General features: G+C 38.1%; 1 long non-coding RNA gene across 1 annotated transcript in view; it reads right to left on the reverse strand.

Annotated features, from left to right (window-relative positions):
* The window catches only part of LOC116101160, a 91,202-nt gene that overhangs the window by 2,992 nt on the left and 79,299 nt on the right, over positions 1-8,911 (reverse strand). Inside the window, exon 4 of the long non-coding RNA XR_004122814.1 lies at positions 2,817-2,976. This is a non-coding gene — a long non-coding RNA (uncharacterized LOC116101160). The remainder of the gene's footprint in view (positions 1-2,816; positions 2,977-8,911) is intronic.

Consider the following 8,911-nt stretch of genomic DNA (forward strand, 5'->3'; position numbering starts at 1 on the left):
CTCTCTCTCTCTCTCTCTCTCTCTCTCTCTCTCTCTCTCCATTTCTCTGCCTATGAGTTAGGATGTAGCCCTCAGATACTGCTCCAGCGCCAACCTGCATTCTGCCATCTTCTCCACAATGTTGATGATAGACTAAACTTCTGAAACTGTAAGCAAAACCCCAGTTAAATTGTTTCTTTCATGAGATTGCTTTAGTTGGTATCTCCTCACAACAAAAGAACTGTGACTAAAACACTACCTTTGACTTAGGTTGGCTAAACATGACTTACATGTCTTCAACCAGAAATTCACTTTTAGCCAGGCAGTGGTAGTGGATGCCTTTAATCCCAGCACTTGGGAGGCAGAGGCAGGCGGATTTCTGAGTTTGAGGCCAGTCTGGTCTACAGAGTAAGTTCCAGGACAGCCAAGGCTACACAGAGAAACCCTGTCTCAATGACACCCCCCAAAAGAAAAGAAATTCACTTTTAGATAGTGGGACAACTAGCTTTCAAGACTATCTCCAAGAGAAAGAATATCTTATTTTAAGGCTAATTCAGTAGACCGAGGTCTACAAATAATGACAACATTAATTTATTGTAGTAAATAAATGTGGTAGCTGAAAATATACTTTTCTATAAATGTCATTATTCATATTGCAGTATACTTTAATAATAATGTAATAAAATTATGTAGATTTGCCAAGTATGAGCAATTCAGTATAGTCAGGCCCATTGACCTGAGCAAATATTACCATAGATCATTTTGTGTAGATAGTAAATTAGTAGATTTATTTAGGTTGTTTGAAAAGAAATATGCCTTAGTACTGTGCTCAAAATTTTGTAGAATTTTAATATCAAAGCACAGAAAGTTCTCATTTTAGCAAAGTTGAAGTTGTTTCATTATATTAAGTTAAACATAGATAATTACAAATTTTGACAAAATATTAAAATAAACCTAATTATATAAAAAATATATGACAGTAATATAAATCAGGCAAATAGAAGTCACCATTCAATATATGAAAACCACTGTAGGTGGTTAATTAAGGCTAATTTCCTGTAAGAAAATATAATCCGAAAGTCATGGGAAGAAAAATGTAATAGTAGTTTGTGGGGGTTGCCTTACCCCTGTGCTCTTCAATAACTGCAGGGTGTTTCTGTGCTCTCTCTAGCCTGTTTTAGCTCCCCAGGAAATGACACACAGAGACCTTGTATTTTTATTTACAAGCTGCTGGCACTGTGCTGGACAGGTTCTGAGCTATTCTAACCCTCTATGGCTGTCTATTTCCCAGCCATGTGGTCCTTTACCTTCTATCTGAGTCTTGCCCTGGCTCACTCAACTCCATGTGTGTCCTCATGGAAACTCTTGCTGGTCCCTCCACATAGTCTCTCTATACCTTCTTTTCTTCCTCTCCTCCCTCTTTCTCTCCCCTCTGACCTCCACTAGTACTCCCTCACTGGGCTCAGATTTCCCACCTCCTCTGTCCTCTCCTGCACAGCCAGAGGCTGATCAGCTCTTTATTAACCAATCAGAGATTATGAAAAACAATTTTTTATATAACATTGAGACTGGAGATGCTTGATCACTCCAACTCCTGGACTACAAACAGATATCTGGGCATAGAAATCAGCATCTGAATACACAGTGCACAATAACATCTCCCAACAGAAAAATACTGTCAGCACAACCATCGATAGACTTCTTTTTTTATCTTCTTTGTTTTTGGATAATTTTTTATTTATATTTCAAATGTTATCTCCTTTCCAGTTTCCACCTGGAAGCCCCCTCTCCCTGCTTCTATGATGGTGTTTCCCCACCCACCCAACCACTCCTGCCTCCCCACCTTAGCATTCCCCTACCCTGGAGCATCAAGCCTTCACAGGACCAAGGGCCTCTCCTCCCCCTGATGCCCAGCAAGGCCATCCTCTGCTACATATGTAGCTGGAGCCATGGGTCCCTCCCTGTGTACTCTTTGGTTGGTGGTTTAGACCATGGGAGCTCTGGGGGTTCTGGTTGGTTGATATTGTTGACTTCTTAACAGAAGATAAATCTATAGGCTTCTTGGCACTAATACATAGTGTAAGAAGCTATTTAGTTGACAGAAATTACAATTTGTAAATAAATTCATATTTTCCAGGAGGAATAAAGATTATCAGAAATATATGTAAATAACAAAGGTAATCAGAAATGACTATAAACAAATACATGCAAAATATTACACATTTCTTCACTTAATTCTTTTAGATTATAATATTGTGTTCAAGGTAAAGACAGAACAAAAGAAAAGAAAAAGAACAATTTCATCTGTATCACCAGAACTGTATCATTTTCACCACTGCTGAAGAACACACTTTAAAACTCAAAATATAGGTGTAGTGTGTTTGTGGATCAGAAAACTCAGTAATTCTAAAACATTATTTCCTTAAAGTTTAAAAATTCATTGTAATCTAAATGTTTAATCAAAAAGATGCACTTTCTTGAACTTCATGACTTGATATACTCCTTTATTTTAGAATTGAGGTATAGAATAGCTTGCATGATTTTGTGTGACACTGGCCAATAACAGACAAATTGACGGATTATGTGGGATTTGCTTCTCATTAAAATATTAACCAGACTATGGGAGTAAGAAAAGCCTTTCTTTAAAAATGTTGCTATATCAACTCAAAAACAATACCATCTTGGTGAAAAAAAAAATACTATGTGTATTCTACATTGTAAATAAAAATTACAAACAGTACTTGTAGATTTACTGCTAAAGATTTAAGATTTTAACTAATTAAACCTTTCAGTTTTACAAAAGCATAAAAGCTATTCTCACTCAATAGAAAACATACCTTGAACACTGAACAGAACACTCTCTGAATGAGGGATAAGGTGTTATTCAGTCATGATCCTGGGTAGCAGCAATAAGCCACAAACTTTTCTAGTTCTTCCTTTATCTATCCACAAAATATGAAGCAATAACTTCTTCAGCATTGTTTTGATTATATATACCTAAGTGAAGATAAATAAAGCATTTTTTGAGTTAACTAACTTGCCCTTTTCAAAATTACTTTTCGTGAAGTGAATGAGATATAAAGAAATTATATGTACATATAATATATATTATATATATGAGAGTAATCAGATTCAGATCCATAAATACCTAAAGATAAATGTGATTATTTAAATATTTTCTATGATAGAAACCCTTATCATCTAAGTCAGAGAAATATATGCCTTTTCCTAGAATAAGCTGAGCATTCCTAGCACAAAAATCTGAAGTAATCTAAAGTCTGAAACTTTGCATGTGTTACTACTGTCCTAGCTAGATTTATGTCAACTTGACATAAGCTAGAGTCATCAGAAAGGAAGGAGCCACAACTGAAAAAAATGCTTCTATAAGAACTGGCTGTAAGTAATTTTCTTTTTTTATTTATTCTTCTCTCGTGCACTGAAGCTTCCCTCTCTTTACACCTTCTAGTCCCCTCTTCTCCCCCAGATTCACTCCTCCAAGACCCCCCGCCCCACAAAAGAGCAGGCCTCCCAAGGATACCAATGAACATGGTACAACAAGATACAATAAGACCAGGCACAAAACCTCACATCAAGGCTGGTGAGGCAACCCAGTAGGAAGAAAGGGGTCTGAAGAGCAGGCAAGAGTCAGAGACATTTCCTCCTCCCACTGTCAAGAGTCCTAGAAAAATACCAAGCCAATAACCATAACATATATGCAGAGGATCTAACACAGACCCATGCAGGCTCCTTGATTGCTGCTTCAGTCTCTGTGAACCCCTATGATTCCTGCTTAATTTATTCTTAATTTATTAATTAATTTATTCAGGCCATGCTCTCCAGGTGTCCTTGTCATTTTCTTAATTAATGTATATGGGAGGACTCAGCCCATTGTGGGTGGTGCCATCCCTAGGTTAGGGGTCCTGAGTTCTGTAACAAATAATACTGAGTAAGTCATAGGGGGCAAGCCAATATGTGGCACCCCTCCATGGTCTCTCCATCAGCTCCTGTCTCCAAGTTCCTGCTCTGTGTGAGTTCCTGCCCTCACTGCTTTTGATGATAAACTGTTATATGGAACTGTGAGTGAAGGAAACCCTTCCTTTCCCAAGTTGCTTTGGTCACGCTGTTTCATCACAATGATAGTAACCCTAACCAAGATAACTAGTAAGCCATGAATAATATATAGTGCTCTTATATGGCATGTTATAGTGACAGTTTCAGTATATTAAAAATATTATTTAAACTACCTTTAAGTATATATATATGTACTTACAAGTACATATATATATATATATATATATATATATATATATATATACCTGCAGAACATAAATTAATACCATGTGCAGACTTGGGTGGTATCACCAAGATATCTCCTTATACACATACATACACTCCCAATTTTGAAATCAAACCCATTTTAGATTCCTTAGCATTTTGGACCTATTTTACAGCATTGAAACAAAGTCTAGTTATTCGTAGGACTATAGCCATTGTGCTAAGATATTAAAGGAAGCAGTCTATTCCAATTATATCTCATTAATTTGCCAACAAAAAATGACTAATTTTCTAACCTGGTGCTTCCCAAGGGAGGCCTAACTTGGCTGAAATTTTTTAATTTGTTTTATTATCCTTTTGACTGTATGCTCCTGGACATCATTGTTAAAGTTGTTTGCCTGAAAGCACATTGCAACATAAAAAAAAAAAACTCTGAAGACAGTAGCTTAATATCTTTTTGCACATTTACCTATTATCATAAGAAATAGCATCTGTTTCAATTATGCTAATGAAATCATTCTGTAACTCATAACGGAGCCTGGTATACTATTTCCTGCATATTAAAATAACAAAAAAAACATAGCAAATTATGCTAATTTCAAATGAATTTACATCCAGCATTTCCCAATTATTTAAAAAGAGAGAGCAGCTATCCAGCTTGCTAGATGATGCAGGGACAATCCCACTTGATCTCATCTTTTTCTAGTAAGTTTGGGCTAGGAAAGTAATGTAGAATATTACCCAGACGAAAGCCACTGGGGTGCATCTTGAATTGGCAAAATGACAAGAGTGATTGAGTACGAGCTCTGACTTCTTTATGACCAAACTGTCACTTGCAGTTGTTTAATACAGGATTGTCTTCACATACCCGATTCTCAGACATCTGACCTTTTGGGAGAACATTCTTCTTAAAAAATAGGATAAACTTGTTTCAATATCATCAACCTTCCCTACATGCCACATTTAATATGGAACATGGACAGTAGTCTTTCTGTGAAAAGACCTTGAACAGAAGTCAAAACTATGGATACCATCGTAGATTTCTATTCTTGATGCCCACTTGCTACTGGCCTCTGTGAATAGCATGAAAACTAACACAGTCAAGATGGTTCTCCCCTCATGGAAGCACACTCCTAGGTGTGTTTCATGCAAAGGGCATCCAGGCTTTGAGATTTACCCAGTCCAATTATTGAGCCTCCGCCTCCAGGGACCCCAATTAAAGGTTTTATATGATTGCCGCCTGTCCCACATTCCCCTATCTCTTAGCTCACAATTACACAAGGATTATATTTTTGTGTAAATTAATAGACAGCTTCTAGCAAAAGAAATAAATTCTTGAGACTAGAGGATAACCAGCCTGAGGAAAGAGAGAATTGGATTGAGCTCTTACTGTCTCTGCTAAAACTAAACTCTATTTCTACTCTATTGGAGTAGAATTTGACCTCAGCCTATGCACAACCAACACTTTGGTAGACTTTAACTTCAGACAGGTTCAAGAAGGTTCGGGTTTAAGTTTAGAGAAGCTTTGGCTTTTCTTGTTGGCTCCACCTTTTACCTATGTCCCTCTGTTCCCACCTTCTCTGGTAGAACTATCTCACATGTCCCCTCCAAATTCATCTAAGCACAACTTCCTTCATTATACTCATTCAGTTTCGAGCTATCCTTATTTTTTTTTTGAATAAACAAGTTTATTTGTAAATTTAGTCAACATACATAATTGATCTAAAAACTTCAATAGGATACTTTTTAAAACCGCTTGAAAACCATCTCTATAAATGGGATTTTTTTTCTTGGTCAGGATAGTAATCAGGTGTAACCTAACCCATCTTCATTGGCAGAGGTCCAATAAGTTGAAGTTGTAATTTTACTCCCATGTTTATAAACTCTAAAAGGAAAAAACAAACCTTGTACAGTTTTTCCCCTTAAAGATTAAAAATAAACAAAACTGAACTCAATCTAGGCATAAGACCAAACACAATGAAAAGCTGCACTAATTATTAAGGTACTAGAATTGATAAATGTGTACAAGGTTCTCTTGCAATAAAACTGGTTATGACTTGATCCAAGTGTTTAACCATACATCACTGTGATAGAATGTGGGCTTTTTCAAAGGTCGAGATATTCCTTTAGAAATTAGAAAAAACATATTTTTTTCAAGAATTTAAAAATTCTTGGAAAATTCCAGATCCTCTGTAACTGAAGTGACGTCTTAGTCTGTGGAGTCTTGAGCTTGCAACCTGATGGGGGCTGGGCTGGGCTTGCAAAGACATCTCCCTGTTTACATGTATACACTGGAGACCAGTGAGGAAACAAATAAAAAGGCCTTGTGAGATTTTAAAAGTAGAAGAAAATATGGAATCTTGATATGTGCATACAGTGAGTATTTCTACCTCAATAGCTTTTGTTATCAATCCTTTGCACATAGCTTTGTCATGACCAGAAACCTTATATAGAATTTTCTTCTCTCTTTTTTTAGAACAAACAATTCAATAATTTATTTGTGCAACATATTCATTTTCCCCAGAACTATATCTTGAGTACATTTCAAGAGAAAATGAAGTCTGGATAGCAGTAAAATTTCATGGCTATTTTTTTGTACTTGGAGATTGAAGAGACTTATTAATTAATTAGGCCAATGCTAGAAATAAATACTCCGGTTTTAGTGGGTTACACGATATTTATTTCAGATTTATGTGAGAGCTTTATAAGATGGGTCATGTGGAATTCCTGTTTTACTTTGACTCAGTCTGAAGAAGGCAGTGAGGTCATCTTCTGGTATCTGAGATCACCTGGCTCGAACAGTCACGATCATTAGGAGAAAAGAAAGCATTTTACAGCTTTAATCACAGCATGCCACTTCCATGCACCAAGGTAAAATTCTCGGTCCATTTGAGAAGCCTGGTTCCTGGATACAGATGGTAACAGGTCCACAATATCATTGAACTAAATGTCCAGTGTAAATGCAAAGTTTGTGCTCTGGGTACCGTAGCCGGAAGCTCTGCACTGCACTACTACTGATGGGTGACACTTCCTTATTCCTTTTATTATTTTTACTATTACTTTTATTTTTTGGATTCCAATCATTAACCTCTTCCCAGTCTGCCTGCCCACATTCCCATTCCTCTACTCCCTGCCTCCAAGAGGACGTCCCCACCCCACCCCTGCCAGACCTCCCCACATCCTAGGGCCTCAAGTCTCTTGAGGATTGAGCACATCTTCTCTCAATGAGGCCAGACCAAGGAGTCCTATGCTATATATGTGTCAGGGGCCTCAGACCAGCTCCTGTAATGTGCCTGGTTGGTGGATCTGAGAGATTTGGGGTCCAGGTTAGTTGAGACTGCTGGTCTTCTTATGGGGTTGCCCTCCTCCTCAGTTTCTTCTAGCCTTTCCCTAATTCAATCACAGATGACCCAAACTTCAGTCCAATGACTGGGTGTAAGTATCTGCTTCTGTCTCAGTCAGCTGCTTGTTGGGCCTCTCAGAGGACAGCCATGCTAGGCTCTTGTCTGTAAGCACACCATAGCATCAGAAATAGTGTCAGATCCTGGGGCCTCCCCTTAGGCTGGATCCCAAGTTGGGCTAGTCACTGGACCTCCTTTCCTTTAGTCACATCTCCATTTTTGTGCCTGCAGTTCTTTTATACAGGAACAATGCTGGGTCAGAATTTTTGTTTGCGGCATGGCACCATGCCTCTACATGATGCCCTGTCTTTCTACTGGAGGTGGACTCTACAAGTTCCCTCTACTCACTGTTGGGTCTCTCCCATTGAATCTTAGGAGTCTCTCACCTATAAGATCTCTGGTATATTCTAGAGGGTCTCGTTACCTCCCATCCCCTGACATTGCATATTCCATTCATTCTGCTGGTCTTCAGGGCTTCTCTCTTGTTGCCTCCAATACCTGATCATGTTCCCTGTCCCCCTCCCTCCCTCTGCCTCCTTTGATTGCTTTCTTCTCCCTCTCAAGTAATATGGAAGCATTCTCACTTGGGCCCTTCAGCCTCTTAACCTTCTTGGGTTCTGTGGATTGTATCCTAGGTATTCTGTAAATTTTTGGCTAATATCCACTTATTAGTGCGTAAATACCATGGATTTCCTTTTGGGTCTGAGTTACCTGACCCAGCATGATATTTTCTACTACCCTCCATTTGCCTGCAAAACTCATGATGTCCTTGTTCTTAATAGCTCAATGTAAATATTCTATTGTGTATATGAACCACATTTACTGTATCCATTCTTTGGTTGAGGGACATCTGGGTTGTTTTCAGCTTCTGGCTATCACAAGCATGGCTGCTATGAACATAGTAGAGCAGGTGCCCCTGTGGCATATTGGGTCATCTTTTGGGTATATGCCCAAGAGTGGTCTAGCTTGGTCTTCAGGTAGATCTATTTCCAGTATTTTCTGAGGAACCTCAAGATTGATTTCCCAGAGTGGTTGTACTAGTTTGCAGTGTCCTTCTTTCTCCACATCCTCTCCAACTTTTGCTGTCACCTGAGTTTTTTTATCTTGCCATTCTGATTGGTGTAAATTGGAATCTCAGGATTATTTTGATTTGCATTTCCCTGATAACTAAGGACTTTGAACATTTCTTTAAGTGCTTCTTAACCATTCAAGATTCCTGTGTTGTGAATCCTGTGTTTAGCTCTATGCCTCATTTT

The sequence above is a fragment of the Mastomys coucha genome, unplaced genomic scaffold (genome assembly GCF_008632895.1).
Source record: "Mastomys coucha isolate ucsf_1 unplaced genomic scaffold, UCSF_Mcou_1 pScaffold21, whole genome shotgun sequence".
Taxonomy (NCBI): domain Eukaryota; kingdom Metazoa; phylum Chordata; class Mammalia; order Rodentia; family Muridae; genus Mastomys; species Mastomys coucha.